Raw genomic sequence first — 15,140 nt, forward strand, 5'->3', positions numbered from 1 at the left:
CACTTATATGAAATAAGCAAATATATGGAGAACAAAGTTTATTAGTGATTACCAAAGGCTGGGAAGAACAGGGAATGGGTAATTACCACTTGAGGCGTACAGAGTTTCTGCCTGGGGTTATGAAAAACATTTAGAAATATACACAGGTTATGGTTGCACATCATGGTGAATGTAAATAATGTCACTGAATTGTACAGGTTAAAATATTTAAACGGTAGGCAGAGCCAACGTGGCGCTATAAACAGAAGCATCACACCGTCCCTCCACAGCAAAGACTTGAAAAACTAAGTAAAACAGAGACAAACATCATTCCAGGAAACCTAAGCATCAAATGAAGGGACAAAGAACACAACCAAGCACCAAATGGAATAAGAAACTGACAGAACAGAGAGCTGGGAGAGATATGAGCAGAGGTCCCCTATCAGCTAATGCAGTACCGCTTCTCAATCTTGGATTCCTGTCTGAGATCTCCAGATAGGGAGTAGAGGAAAGCTGCTTCACAGAGCCCCCCGCAGGTGACAAAGCACCCAGTAACAAGCAATATACACTTTCCAACCCCCAACCCTTCTTCCCCCTGCCCTGCCTCCACAGATTTCCAGTGGGCCGATCCACCACTTCCCAGCTGGCCAAGTGACTGAGGCCCAGGAGGCGCCAGTTCTGTGCTGCTTGGAATCGTTCTGCCCACACCAGCTGGCTCCTTCAGTGGCATTTCTTTATTGCTGCTGTTGCTTTTTTCAGCTTCTTTTGGTTTCTTCCCTGCCTGTCACCTCCTCCCTTTCGTTTCTCTTGAATACCTAGCTCTGTGTGCCATCTTTGCTTCTTCTTGACATGCTGTGAAGCATCATTCAGATAGGGAACTGCTTCTCCAGTCCGTGCTGCCACACTGGTGGGGTTGCCAGGGTCTTTTTGTTTTGTTTTGTTTGTTTTCTCTTTCCTTTCGAGGCTTAGGAGCCCCTTCTAGCAGAGCTGTACTGTTCAGCTTGGGAGCTACTTTCCCAGTCTGCATAGCCATGCTGGTGGAATCCCTGGGGCATTTCTTTGTTTTTTTCTTTGTCAGTTGCTTGTGTCTCTTGACTTCTTTTCCTGTCTCCTGAATACCTGGCGCAGTGTGCCATCTCTGCCCATTCTAGCTGGGCTGTTCTGCGTGGCTTGGGAGCCACTTTCCCTGGTCAGCACAGCCACACTGGTGGAATCCTGAGGGCTTTTCTTTCTTTTCTTCTTACCTTTTTTTACTTTTTATCGTTTTGTTCTTTTCCTCTTTGTTTTTCTTCATTTCTCAGTTTCTCATCTCTCCCTACTTACCTTCTTTTCCTGTCTTCTAAATAACTGGCTCTGTGTGCTATCTCCACCCCTTCTAGCCAGGCTGTACTACACAGCTTGGGATACACTTCCTTGGTCTGTGCACCTGAGTCAGTGGGATCTCTGGGAGCCTTTCTCTCTTTTTGAATTTTTTATTTATTTTTCTTTTCTTTTTCCTTTTTTCCTTTTTGTCTTTCTCCATTTCTCAGTTTCTCATCTCTTTCTGCTTTTCTTCTTTTCCTGTCTCCTGAATACCTGGCGCTGTGTGCCATCTCTGCCCCTTCTAGACAGGCTGTGCCCTGAGGCCTGGGAGCCACTTCCCTGGTCACCAGTGGGATTTCTGGGGGCATTTCTTTCCTTTTTTAAAATTTTTATGTATTTATTTTTCTTTTTTACTTTTTGTTTTTATTTATTTCTCACTTTCTTTTCTCTCCACTCCAACAGTAAGATCCCTCAGCACTGTTTTGTTTTGTTTTGTTGGCTCCTGTTTCTCTCTCCTCTCTCTCTCCTTTCCCATACCCAACTTAGCTCCACACATCACAACTTCTCTCCTCCCTCCTGCCTACCTGCACCATGCATTGAACACCACACCCTCAAGCAGCACAGGCACTACCTACTGGAACCTGCCCTGCACTGACCCCCATCCCACCCTGTTAGCCCCAGTAGGTGCCACAAACAACCCATCCCAGCCCTTCCCCTTCAGCTGGACCTGCCCTGCTATGCCATAACTGAGCGACTGGCACTGTCTATTGGACAAGCAGGTGAAAAGTATCGTACCCACAGATGAGCAGACAACAAATAATGCAAAGTCTGCCCGCTTAGACATAACCAAATAAAATGAAAAAGCAGGATGCAACAAACAAAGCTACAATCAATAAATGAAGGAAATAATTACTGAATGTCCTGAAGACAGCAGACAATATCAAAACATATATATATATAAAAAAGACAGGATGGTTCCAGTAGGCATCCAAAATAAAACACCAGATGACTTTCCTTAGAAGAAAAGGCACTGGGGGAAGTAGCCAAAACGGCATTATAGAAAGAAGCACCATGTCATCCCTACACTGAAAAACTAAGTAAAACAGAGACTAACGTCAATCCTGGAACCCTAAACATCAAATGAAGAGATAAAGAACTCAGCTAAGCACCAAATGGGATAAGAAACAGACAGAGAACAGAGAGCAAGGAGACATACCAATAGAAGTCCCCTGTCAGCTAACGGAGCATGGAAATTAAGGAAATATGTAAAACCAAACTAAATTTACAGGAATTATTAAAGACAGTCCTTTGGTTTGAGAACAAACAACATCAGACTACAGCCTGAATCTAGGACACAAGACCATACCAGCCTGATACCAACCTAAGAAATGAACTCTCAATTACAGCACGGAACCAGAGGGGTTAATCTATAAATGACAACAACATCAGAACAATAAAAGAGGGAATAAACAGTGTAGGTATAGAACTTTCTAATGGAGAGGAAGGCAAGGCAATACCAAGTAATAATAGACTGGTTTAAACTTGGGAAGATAAGGGTAAATTTCCAGATAACCACAAAGGAAGTTAACAAACCCACTAATCAAAACAAAGAAAAAAAAATCTCAGTAAAAATAAAATCTACAGAAACAAAAGAAATGAAAAAAAAAATCCACAAACAAAAGGAATTCAGCACAGGAGAGTGAGAGGAACAAAGAAAATGTCAGTACCACAAAAAAAAAAAACCTACAAAATGACAGCAATAAACTCACACCATTACACTGAATGTAAATGGCCTAAATGCACCCATAAAGAGACAGAGAGTGACAGAATGGATAAAAAAAAAAAAAAATAGGATCCATCAATATACTGTCTATAAGAGACACAACTAAGAAACAAAGACACAAAGTCATTAAAAATCAAAGGATGGAAGAAAATATATCAAGAAAACAGCTACCAAAAAAAGAGAAGGAGTGGCAATGCTAATCTGAGATAAAGTAGACTTTAAAACAAAATCCACCATAAAAGACAAAGAAGGGCACTATATAATGATTAAAGGGACGATCCATCATGAAAACATAACCATAATAAACACTTACATACCCAATGGAAGGGCTCCAAAATTCATAAAACAAACTCTAACAGCACCTAAAAGAGAAATTGACCGTTCCACATTAACAGTAGGAAATTTCAACACATCACTCTTGGTAAAGGACAGAACATCAAGGAAGAAACTCAACAAAAATACAGAAGAGCTAAGAGACACAATCAGCCAACTTCACTTCAGAGACATATATAGAACACTCCACCCAACGGCCGCAAAGTACACATTCTTTTCCAATGCACATGGAATATTCTCCAGAGTAGACCACATTTTAGCCTACAGAGCAACCCTCAACAAAATCCAAAACACTGAAATAATGCAAAGTATCTTCTCTGACCACAACACCATCAAAGTTGAAATCAACAGCAGGAAGAGTAAGGGGAAAAAATCAACCACATGGAAACTGAGTAACTCACTGTTTAAAAGCTACTGGGTAATAGAAGAAATCAGAGATGGAATCAAAAATTTCCTAGAATCAAAAGAGAATGAAACACTTCATACTAAAACCTTTGGGACACATCAAAGACAGACCTCAGCGGTCAATTTATAGCACAGATGCACACACCAAAAAAAGAAGAAAGGGGCAAAATCAAAACAGTAGCTACGCAACCCAAATAGAAAAAGAACAGCAAAAGAAGACCACACCACCAAAAGAAAGGAAATAATAAAGATCAGAGCAGAAATAAATGAAATAGAGTCTAGAAAAACAAAAGAAAGAATCAACAAAACCAAAAGTTGGTTCTTCAAAAGGATCAAAAAAATCGACAAACCACTGGCCAAATTGACAAAAGAAAAACAGGGGAGGACACAAACCCAAATATGAAATGAAATGGGGAACATTACAACAGATCATGCTGAAATAAAAAGGATCATGACACAGTATCATGAAAAACTATACCTCCAACAAATTTGAAAACCTAGCGGAAATGGACAAATTTCTAGAAACACACTACCTACCGAGACTCACACAAAACAATGTTGAAAATCTGAACAGACCCATAACAAGAGAAGAGATTGAAAAGATAATAAGGAAGACTCCCAACAAATAAAAGCCCTGGCCCAGATGGCTTCACTGGAGAATTCTACCAAACATTCAGAGTAGAGCTTGCACCTGTACTACTCAAACTATTTCAGAATATAGAAAAGGAAATGATAACTTCCAAATTCATTCTATGAAGCCAGCAAACCCTGATACCAAAACCAGGCAAAGACGCCACAAAAAAAAGAAAATTACAGACCAATATCTCTTATGAATATAGATACAAAAATTCTTAACAAAATTTTAGCCAATAGAATTCAGCACCATATTAAAAAAATAATACACCATGACCAAGTAGGATTCATACCAGGTATGCAAATATGGTTCAACATTAGAAAATCAATCAACATAATAAACCACATAAATAAAAGGAAAGAAAAGAATCACATGATCCTCTCAATCAATGCAGAAAATGGTATTCAGCAAAATCCTGATAAAAACTCTCAATAAAATAAGTATAGAAGGGAACTTTCTCAACATAATAAAGAGCACCTATGCCAAACCAACAGCCAACATCATTCTTAACAGAGAGAGTCTGAAAACATTCCCCTTCAGAACAGGAACAAGACAAGGGTGCCCATTATCACCACTCCTACTTAACATTGTGCTAGAAGTCCTAGCTAGAGCAATAAGGCAAGAAAAAGAAATAAAAGGCATCCAAATTGGTAATGAAGAAGTAAAACTGTCCCTGTTTGTGGATGATATGATACTATACATAGAAAACCCCAAAGGCTCCAAGAGAAACCTACTAGAACTAAGAGAAAGATTCGGCAGAGTAACAAGATACAAGATAAACATACAAAAATCAGTTGGATTCCTACAGACCAATAAAGAGAACAATGAAAAGAAAATCACAAAAACAATTCCATTTATAACAGCCCCTAAAAAAATAAAATAGTTACATCTAACCAGAGATGTAAAGGACCTATACAAAGAAAACAACAAAACACTACTGCAAGAAACCAAAAAAGATCTCCATAAATGGAAAAACATACCACGCTCATGGATAGGTAAACTTAACCTTGTGAAAATGACAATTCTACCCAAAGCAATTTACAAACCCAGTGCAACCCCAATCCAAATACCAACAACATTCTTTAAAGAGATGTAAAAACTAATCATTAAATTTATATGAAAAGGGAAGAGGCCCCAGATAAGTAAAGCACTATTGAAGAAGAAGAATAAAGTAAGAGGACTCACATTACCTGACCTCAAAACCTACTATAGAGCTATGGTAGTCAAAACAGTCTGGTACTGGTACAACAACAGATACATTGACCAATGGAACAAAATCAAGAACACAGACGTAAACTCATCCACCTACGGCCACCTGATCTTCAATAAAAGTCCGAAGTCCATCAAATGGGGAAAATGCGGTCTTTTTAACAAATGGTGCTGGCAAAACTGGATGACCATCCGCAAAAAAATGAAACGGGACTCATACCTCACACCATACACAAAAACTAATTCAAAATGGATCAAAGACCTAAATATAAAGCCAAAAGCTATAAAGATCATAGAAGAAAAAACAGGATCAACACTAGAGACCCTAATACATGTCATTAACAGGATACAAACCATAACCAACAACACGCAGACTCCAGGAGATAAACTAGATAACTGGGATCTTCTAAAAATTAAACACTTATGCTCATCAAAAGACTTCACCAAAAGAATAAAAAGAGAACCTACAGACTGGGAAAAAATTTTTGGCTACTACAAATCAGACAAAGGTCTAATCTTTAAAATCTACGGAAAAATTCAGCACCTCTACAACAAAAAGACAAATAATTTAAAAAATTAAAGCAATTAAAAATGGGCAAAGGAAATGAACAGACGTTTCACCGAAGAAGACATTAAAGTGGCTAACAGACACATGAGGAAATGCTCGTGATCACTAGCCATTAGAGAAATGCAAACCAAAACCACAATGAGATACCATCTCACCTAGGCATTGCTGGCATGAATCCAAAAAACAGAAAATAACAAATGTTGGAGAAGCTGCGGGGAGATCAGAACTTTTATGCACTGCTGGTGGGAATGCAAAATGATACAACCATTTTGGAAAATGATACGGCACTTCCTTAGAAAACTAGAAATAGAAATACCTTATGATCCAGCAATCCCACTCCTAGGATTATATACTACAGAAATAAGAGCTGTCACACAAATAGACATATGCACACCCATGTTCATTGCAGCACCGTTCACAATAGCAAAAAGATAGAAACAACCGAGATGTCCATCAATAGGTGAACAGATAAACACACTATAGTACAAACACACAATGGAGTATTAGGCAACAATAAAGAACAATGATGAATCTGCCAAGCATCTCATAACGGATGAATCTGGAGGGCATTATACTGAGTGAAATAAGTCAATCACAAAAGGACAAATATTGTATGAGACCATTACTGTAAAAACTCATGAAAATCTTTACACACAAAAAGAAACAATCTTTGATGGTTATGAGGGAGGGAAGGGGTGGAGATGGGAAAACACTAAATAAGACAATAGATAAGTGGTAACATTGGTGAAGGGTAAGACAGTACACAATACTGGGGAAGCCAGCACAACTTGTACAAGGCAAAGTCATGAAAGCTCCATAGACACATCCAAACTCCTTAGGGGACTGAAATGCTGGGCTGAGGGCTGTGGGGACAATAGTCTTGGGGAATATCTACTCAACTGGCAAAACATAGTTTATAAAGAAAATGTTCTACATTCCACTTTGGTGAGTAGTATCTGGGGTATGAGGCCATCTAAGATACTCTACTGGACTCACCCCTTCAGGAGTAAGGGAGAAAAAAGAAAATTGAAGACACAAGGTAAAGATCAGTCCAAAGGACTAATGGACTACAACTACCATGGCATCCACCAGGCCGAGTCCAGTACAATGAGATGGTGCCTGGTTACCACCACTGACTGTTCTGACAGGTATCACAATACACTGTCCCAGACAAAGCTGGAGAAAAATGTAGAACAAAACTCTAACTCACAAAAAAAAAGACTAGACTTACTGGCCTGACAGAGACTGGAGAAACCCTGAGAGTATGGCCCCTGGACACCCTTTTAGCTCAGTAATGAAGTCACTCCTGAAGTTCACCCGTCAGCCAAAGATTAGACAGGCCCATGAAAAAAGACGAGACTAATGGGGCACACCAGTTCTGGGGCAAGGACTTGAAGGCAGGAGGTGACAGGAGGGTGGAATAAGTCACACCCAGCACAGAGGTTGGTGGCAGGGCTGGTAACAGCAACAACAGCAACAGAAGATAAACCCATAACTCTGGGAGCGAAAGGGAGGCTCATCATCAGTGGAAGCCATCAACAAGAAGAGTGAAGGGAGCGCCAGTGCAGCTGGGCCTTCAAGGGTGTTTTGGATCCCAACTGAGTTAGACAAGCTGGGGAGGAGAAGCTTCCAGGAAGAGGAAACCGAATGAGCAAAGGCACAGAGGATGAGTCTAGGAACAACTTCTATTTAGATAAAGATGTAGAAAAGGAAAGAACTGGGATATTGAGCTGTATGCAGTGTCCTTTAATACATACCTACAGAATTCTTGCTAGCCTGTGCCCCATACCAGGCCAGGGTCACAGGCAGTGGGGTGCTGTAGGGATTTGAAGATAGGAGACCACTGAGCAAATGACAAAAGTGTTTCCACATTAACTTAATCAGTCTCCTCCATTTCATCCCTCCTTTCACCCCACTGTTTTATAACACAGCTCATTGAGAAAGACTACAGCATTTGCAGGGATGAAGGCAGCCTACCCGGACATTGTGCACCAACCCACTCACCTCAGAAAGGCAGCCCAGCCCAATGCCTTCTGACACCCACTCACCTTTTCATTTGTTTCCTTCTTGCTTCAACTCAGATTAATGCCAATAAAATCTCTGCAGGAAAGGAAACAGGATACACACAAACATTGTTATTATTAACATAATGTCTTCTTCCTATTCCATTTCATAATTATGGATCAAATATCAGCAATAATAAGACTTGGAGCCAACAATTATGTATCAAATTGTGACCCTCCCAAAATATCTGTTGTAATTCTAACCCTGTACCTCTGAATATGACCCTGTTTGGAAATAGGGGTTATCTCTTTTATGTTAATTAGATCATTCCCAGTAGGGTGGGTCCTAAATCTAACCATTCTGGGTTATTAAAAGAGCAGGATAGACACAGGCCCACACAAGAAGAAGACAGATGACACGTGAAGGCCCGACTATAAGCAAAGGAATGTAAAGGATCATTGGCACTCACCAGAAACTATTTTAGAAGCCCAAGGGATGAAATTGACATGGCCAAAGCCCTAATTTGGACTTACGGCCTCCAGAACTGTGAGAAAATAAATTTCTGTTCTTTAAAGCCACTCACTTGTGATATTTCTGTGACGGCATCTGTGGGTAACTAAGACACCAACCATCTCTGTTCGACTAGTCAACAAAATAATTCACAGACAATTCTCAGGCCCTCAGCCCCAGAGCTGTAAACAAGCTTCCAGTTACCGAATGAGCCATAACAGACACCAGATAAAACCATTCATCCTAAGATCATCTCAGAACCTGGGAGGGCCTTCTCAAGCACAAGAATTCAAATAGTCAAATACTAGCACAAAATGCTGAGCGTAAAATACCACATTTCTGGGTTTTTTTTTTTACTTTTTCTGTGAAGTGTCTAGGCATTTCTGCTTGGCTGAGAGAGTCTTGGAATGTTAGTAATTGTGCTGGGGAAACCAGTGTCCTGGGAAATGCCTCCAGCCAACTCTGCTACAATTTGAAAAGTTCCTATAAAGTACTACCTCTCACTTTGTGTATTGCTAAGTGGTAATGGTAATTCAATTCCATTCTAAACAAACAATATTTATCAAGTTTCTACTGTATCTCCAAAATTCTGTTCCAGGAGAGTCACATGTTTTGCCCAATTGACCCTGGTATGTACACTAAGACTTCTCAGACCACTTGTCCTGATTTTGGGTGGTAGAACCTATAGTTACCATAATCATAGGGTGAACAAAGGTAACTATGACTTAACCCCTCCTCAAATGAGTTTCTACTCTATGTCTATGGAAGAAGAGAAGGATTTATATAACTTATAACTACAATATAAGCAGGAGCTCAAGAATGGTGTGGTATGGGGCAAGCAAACTACAAACGGAAGCAAATAATTGTAAGGCAGAAAAAGGCTTCATTGAGAGGGCACATCCCTTGAACCTTGTAGCAGGAAGGGGATGTCAAGAAGTAGACAGGGCTAGGAGAAGGGATTCTGTGGATTGAGGGGGAATGGGAAGGTACATGGAGGAACAGCAAGTAAGCGTCTGCCACCGCATACTCCTGTGCCTGGGAGTAGGGTCAGACTCCAGGAAGATGAGACTGGAAAAGCAGGCTGGATCTGATTTTGCAAGATTGTGAGTGCAATGACTACCAGAGGTGGGCTGATTTTTCCCTTTCCTCCTGTGACTCAGCTAGACTGCAATACCCAACTGCCCTTGTGTTAAATAAAAGCACATGACTCAGTTCTAGCCCATAGAGTGTAGCTGAAGTGAGGTGCACCGCACCCAGACTCAGCTCATAAAAACTCTCTTTCAGCCAACATACATGGCCGCCTTGGAGCCACAGAGTGGAGATGGCCGAACCTTTGTCTACCTGATCCTCAATTGATCGCGTGATGCAGAGCGCCTCCCGTGCCTACTCCCACTTCCAAATGGGCTTTGTTTGAGTGAGAAATAAACTTCTATGATGCCGAGCCTCAGAGATTTCAAGGCTCATTTGCATGAACTTTGAAGCCAGCATTTCTCCCACAAAGAAAGCAAGTTTGGCTGTTGCATTAGGCCACAGGGAGCTATCAGGGGTTATAGAACAATGGAATGACTTACTTGTGTTTTTGGAAGGTGATTCTGGTGGCAGTGTGGAAGCTGGTTTGGATGCAAGAAGAAAACAATGGCAGAACACCTAGTAAAGAGACCATTGAAAGGCTAGTGGGGGATGAGCATGTGAATGGAGGCACAGATTGGGAGGAGATGGAGATTTTCTCATCATCAGCTCACTTCTTCCTATTTTACTTCTATCCCTGTTTATTGAATCACATGTCTCAAAGGTCATGACTGACCGCCTCACTCAGAGACTAAGCATCCTCTCTCTTCATTGCACTGTCATCCTATAGCATTGACACTGTTAACATGCTCATCCTTTTTTGAGACTCTTTTCCCCCAACCCCAGCCTCCCTGATCCTTCACGTCTCTGAGCCTGTCTCTCTCTCTCTTTCTCAGCTCTGCTTCTTCCACCTGTCCCTCAGGTATACGTCACCCTCAAGGCTCTGGCTTTGAGCCTGCTTTTCTCTTTCTCTGTGTATGGATTCCCTGGAGGGTCTCACTCACCATCTGGCTCCTACCTTTCTGCTCATGAACCCCAGAGCTACCGCACCAGTCCTGACTTCCCTTAAAAGCTCCAGATCACATTTTCCACTTTGGCATCTGAACGGATCTACACAGGTGTCCTGCAGGCACCTCCAAGGCAACCTGTCCAAAACAGAGCTCACTCTCTGCCATTGCTGGTCTCTACCCACCAACCTCCCTCTCCAACACAGCTATCAGGGGCTAGAGCTGCAGCTGCAAGCATGGCATGAAGGGCTCTGGAGGGTACTTTGCTAAAATCAAGGAATGACATTCTTCCCTACCAGGTCTAGGAACTGCATCCTGGATGCCCAACAAGTTTTGAAGCTGAATCTAATACTTACTTCAACATTAGAGCATGTCACCCAGTGCCTTCATTCCTACAAAAGCATATCTCCCCAAAACCCCCTGGGGAAGTGACCACCCCACTAGCATGAGTCAGCAGGGCTTGAAGACAAACTAATTCAGAGGCAGGTTGGTGGGTTTCCAGTCCTTCTTACTCAAGTTTGTTTTCATCTTTCCTATCCAAAGATGTAGAGTCAGCTCCCAACTCATGGTAGCCACAGGCACAATGGAATGAAAAGCTGCCCAGTCCTGCTCCATCTCCATGATGGGTTGTGGATCAGACCATGGTGATCCGTAGGCTTTTCATTGGCTGATTTTCAGAAGTGGATCCCCAGGCCTTTCTTCCTAACCCATCCTAGTCTAGATGCTCCACTGAAACCTGTTCAACATCATCCAAAAAAAAAACCAAACCTGGAGGCGGAGCCAAGATGGCAGAATAGACACACACTTCGTCGAGCCCTCTTTACAACAAAGACCCGAAAAAACAAGTGAAACGAGTATATTTGTGACAAGCTGGGAGCCCAGAGCATCAAAGGCAAGCTTAGACAATGAACTGAGGGGCAGGGGAAGGAAGAGACCATTCAGAAGCAGAGAGGAGTTGCCGGACCTGAATCACGGGGAGCCCTCAGGCACCATTCCCTGAGCTGCGGCGGTGGGCTGGTCCTAGGGTTGGGCCGCAGTTTCCTTAGGGAGAAGCAGCCAGCCACACAGCCCACTCACACCTCTGGAAACTGAGGAGAAGGGCACTCTCGGCAAAAGCTAAGTGCTTGCGGATATTTTACTGTGCCCCCCCCACCCCCAACCCAGCTTCAGCAGCTGAATCCCTAAGCCTGAGACAGACCCTGATGAGCACCTGGAGCCATCCTTCTGGCCTTGTGGAAGGAAAAAAATTCCAACTGGGGGGAAAAGATAATTTGCTAGCTCCATTAACTGGAGGAGCGCAGGACAGAAGCAGCTCCTGCCCAGGAATAAACTGTCCGTGGACCTTGAGCACCTTTCCCTTCTGCATGGACCTGTGTGGGCCTATTTCGGGAGAACAGGCCCTTGTTGGCAAGCTCCAACCATTTCAGCTGCGTGGTGGAGAGGTGGATGTTTGACGTTCGCCATTGCTTTGCCTATTAAACAAGGTCCTCACCTACCCACAACAGGGACCTAAGGACTGGTAGCTCCACTCAGGTCACCCAGCCACCTGCAACAGGGGTCCAAAGATAACTGGTACCCCCCAGTCCTTACAACAAAAACTTTGGGCGCCCGTGGACCCTCTGCAGAACCCACCCACCAGCACGCTGTATGGAACAGAGACACATTTTCCTCAGAGACACTTGGGGGTTGGTTCTCAGCCCCCCGCCTTGTTCAGAGTGTGATCCCCTGCTGCAATCAGATACCAGTATATATGCCAATCACCCCTGCCCCTCTAAGACTGTAGGACAGAGCCTGTACCACATACTTGATGATCAGCTCCCTGGAAACCTGAGCTGAATTCATACAAGAAAACTGAATGGACTCCTAGACTGGTATACCTGAAAACAGCTCTAGCCAGCTGGGGACAGGACACTAGAGCTCCAAAGACAAAAATAATCAAGCTAACTCACTCAAGCAACCCATAGGAGTATACCAAAACAAAACAAAGCAAGCAGCTACAACACAGTAAGCAAGCATTAACTAATACAATAACTTATAGATGGCTCGGAGACAACAGTCAATATCAAGTCACATAAAAAAATAGGTCATGATCACTTCAACAGGCTCTCAAAACAAAGAATCCAGGGATCTTTTCATTGAAAGTGCATTCCTGGAATTACCAGATGCAGAATACAAAAGTTTAATATACAGAACCCTTCAAGACATCAGGAAGGAAATGAGGCAATACACAGAACAAGCCAAGGAACACACAGATAAAGGAACTAAAGAACTCAGAAAGATTATTCAGGAACATAATGAAAAGTTTAATAACCTGGAAAAATCCATAGACAGGCAGCAATCAGAAATTCTGAAGATTAATAATAAAATTACAGAATTAGACGACTGAATAGAAAGTCAGAGGAGCAGAATCGAGCAAGTAGAAGCTAGAATTTCTGAACTCGAAGATAAATCACTTGGCACTAATATATTTGAAGAAAAATCAGATAAAAGAATTTTAAAAAATGAAGAAGCCTTAAGAATCGTGTGGGACTCTATCAAGAGAAATAACCTATGAGTGATTGGAGTACCAGAACGGGGAGGGATAACAGAAAATACAGAGAAAATTGTTGAGGATTTGTTGGCAGAAAACGTCCCTGATATTGTGAAAGATGAGAAGATATCCAAGATGCTCATTGAACTCCACGTAAGGTAGATCTTAAAAGAAAGTCACCAAGACATATTATAATCAAGCTTGCCAAAACCAAAGATAAGGAGACAATTATAAGAGCAGCGAGGGATAAACGAAAAGTTACCTACAAAGGAGAGCCAATAAGTATAAGCTCGGACTACTCGGCAGAAACCATGCATGCAAGAAGGCAATGGCGTGACATATTTAAAAAGTTGAAGGAAAAAAATTGCCTGCCAAGAATCATATATCCATCAAAACTTTCTCTTAAATATGAAGGTGAAATTAAGACATTTCCAGATAAACACAAGTTGAGGGAATTTGTAAAAACCAAAGCAAAACTACAAGAAATACTCAAGGGAGTTCTTTGGTTAGAAAATCAATAATATCAGGTATTGGCCCAAGACTAGAACACTGGGCAGAGCAACCAGAAGTCAACCCAGACAAGGAAATCCAAAAAAACAAAGCAAGTTTAAAAAAAAAAAAAAAAAAAGCCCAATACAGGGTAAGGGCGATGTTATTATATAAAAGAAGACAACATTAAAATAATAAAGAGGGACTAAGAAATGTAATCATATACCTTCCATGCGGAGAGGAAGATACGGCGATACAAAGAAATAAAAGTTACTTTTAAATTTAGGAAAATAGGGGTAAATAATAAGGTAACCACAAAGAAGACAAACTATCCTACTCATCAAAATAAAATACAAGGGAAAAATACAGACTCAGCAGAAATAAAATCAACAACAACAAATATGAGGAAAGGAGAATATATAAAGAAAATCTACTCAGCACATAAAATCTAGTGGGAAAAAGAAGCTGTCAACACACAAAAAAAGACATCAAAATGATAGCACTAAATTAATGGATAAATAAATTATGGTGTATTCTCACAATGGAATACTACGCATCGATAAAGAACACTGACGAATCTGTGAAACATTTCATAACATGAAGGAACCTGGAAGGCATTATGCTGAGTGAAATTAGTCAGTTGCAAAAGGACAAATATTGTATAAGACCACTATCATAAGAACTTGGGAAATAGTTTAAACTGAGAAGAAAACATTCTTTCGTGGTTACGAGAGGGGGGAGGGAGGGAGGGTGGGAGAGGGGCATTCACTAGATAGTAGATAAGAACTACTTTAGGTGAAGGGAAAGACAGCACACAATACAGGGGAGGTCAGCACAATTGGACTAAACCAAAAGCAAAGAAGTTTCCTGAATAAACTGAATGCTTCAAAGGCCAGCGTAGCAGGGGCAGGGGTCTGGGGACCATGGTTTCAGGGGACACCTAAGTCAATTGGCATAATAAAATCTATTAAGAAAACACTCTGCATCCGACTTTGAAGAGTGGCGTCTGGGGTCTTAAACGCTAGCAAGCAGCCATCTAAGATGCATCAATTGGTCTCAACCCACCTGAATCAAAGGACAATGAAGAACACCAAGGACACAAGGCAATTATGAGCCCAAGAGACAGAAAGGGCCACATGAACCAGCAACTACATCATCCTGAGACCAGAAGAACTAGATGGTGCCTGGCTACAACCAATGAGTGCTCTGACAGGGAACACAACAGAGAACCCCTGAGGGAGCAGGAGAGCAGTGGGATGAAGACCTCAAATTCTCCTAAAAAGACCAGACTTAATGGTCTGACTGAGACTAGAAGGACC

This window comes from Loxodonta africana, chromosome 1 (assembly GCF_030014295.1).
Source record: "Loxodonta africana isolate mLoxAfr1 chromosome 1, mLoxAfr1.hap2, whole genome shotgun sequence".
In the NCBI taxonomy this organism is placed as follows: domain Eukaryota; kingdom Metazoa; phylum Chordata; class Mammalia; order Proboscidea; family Elephantidae; genus Loxodonta; species Loxodonta africana.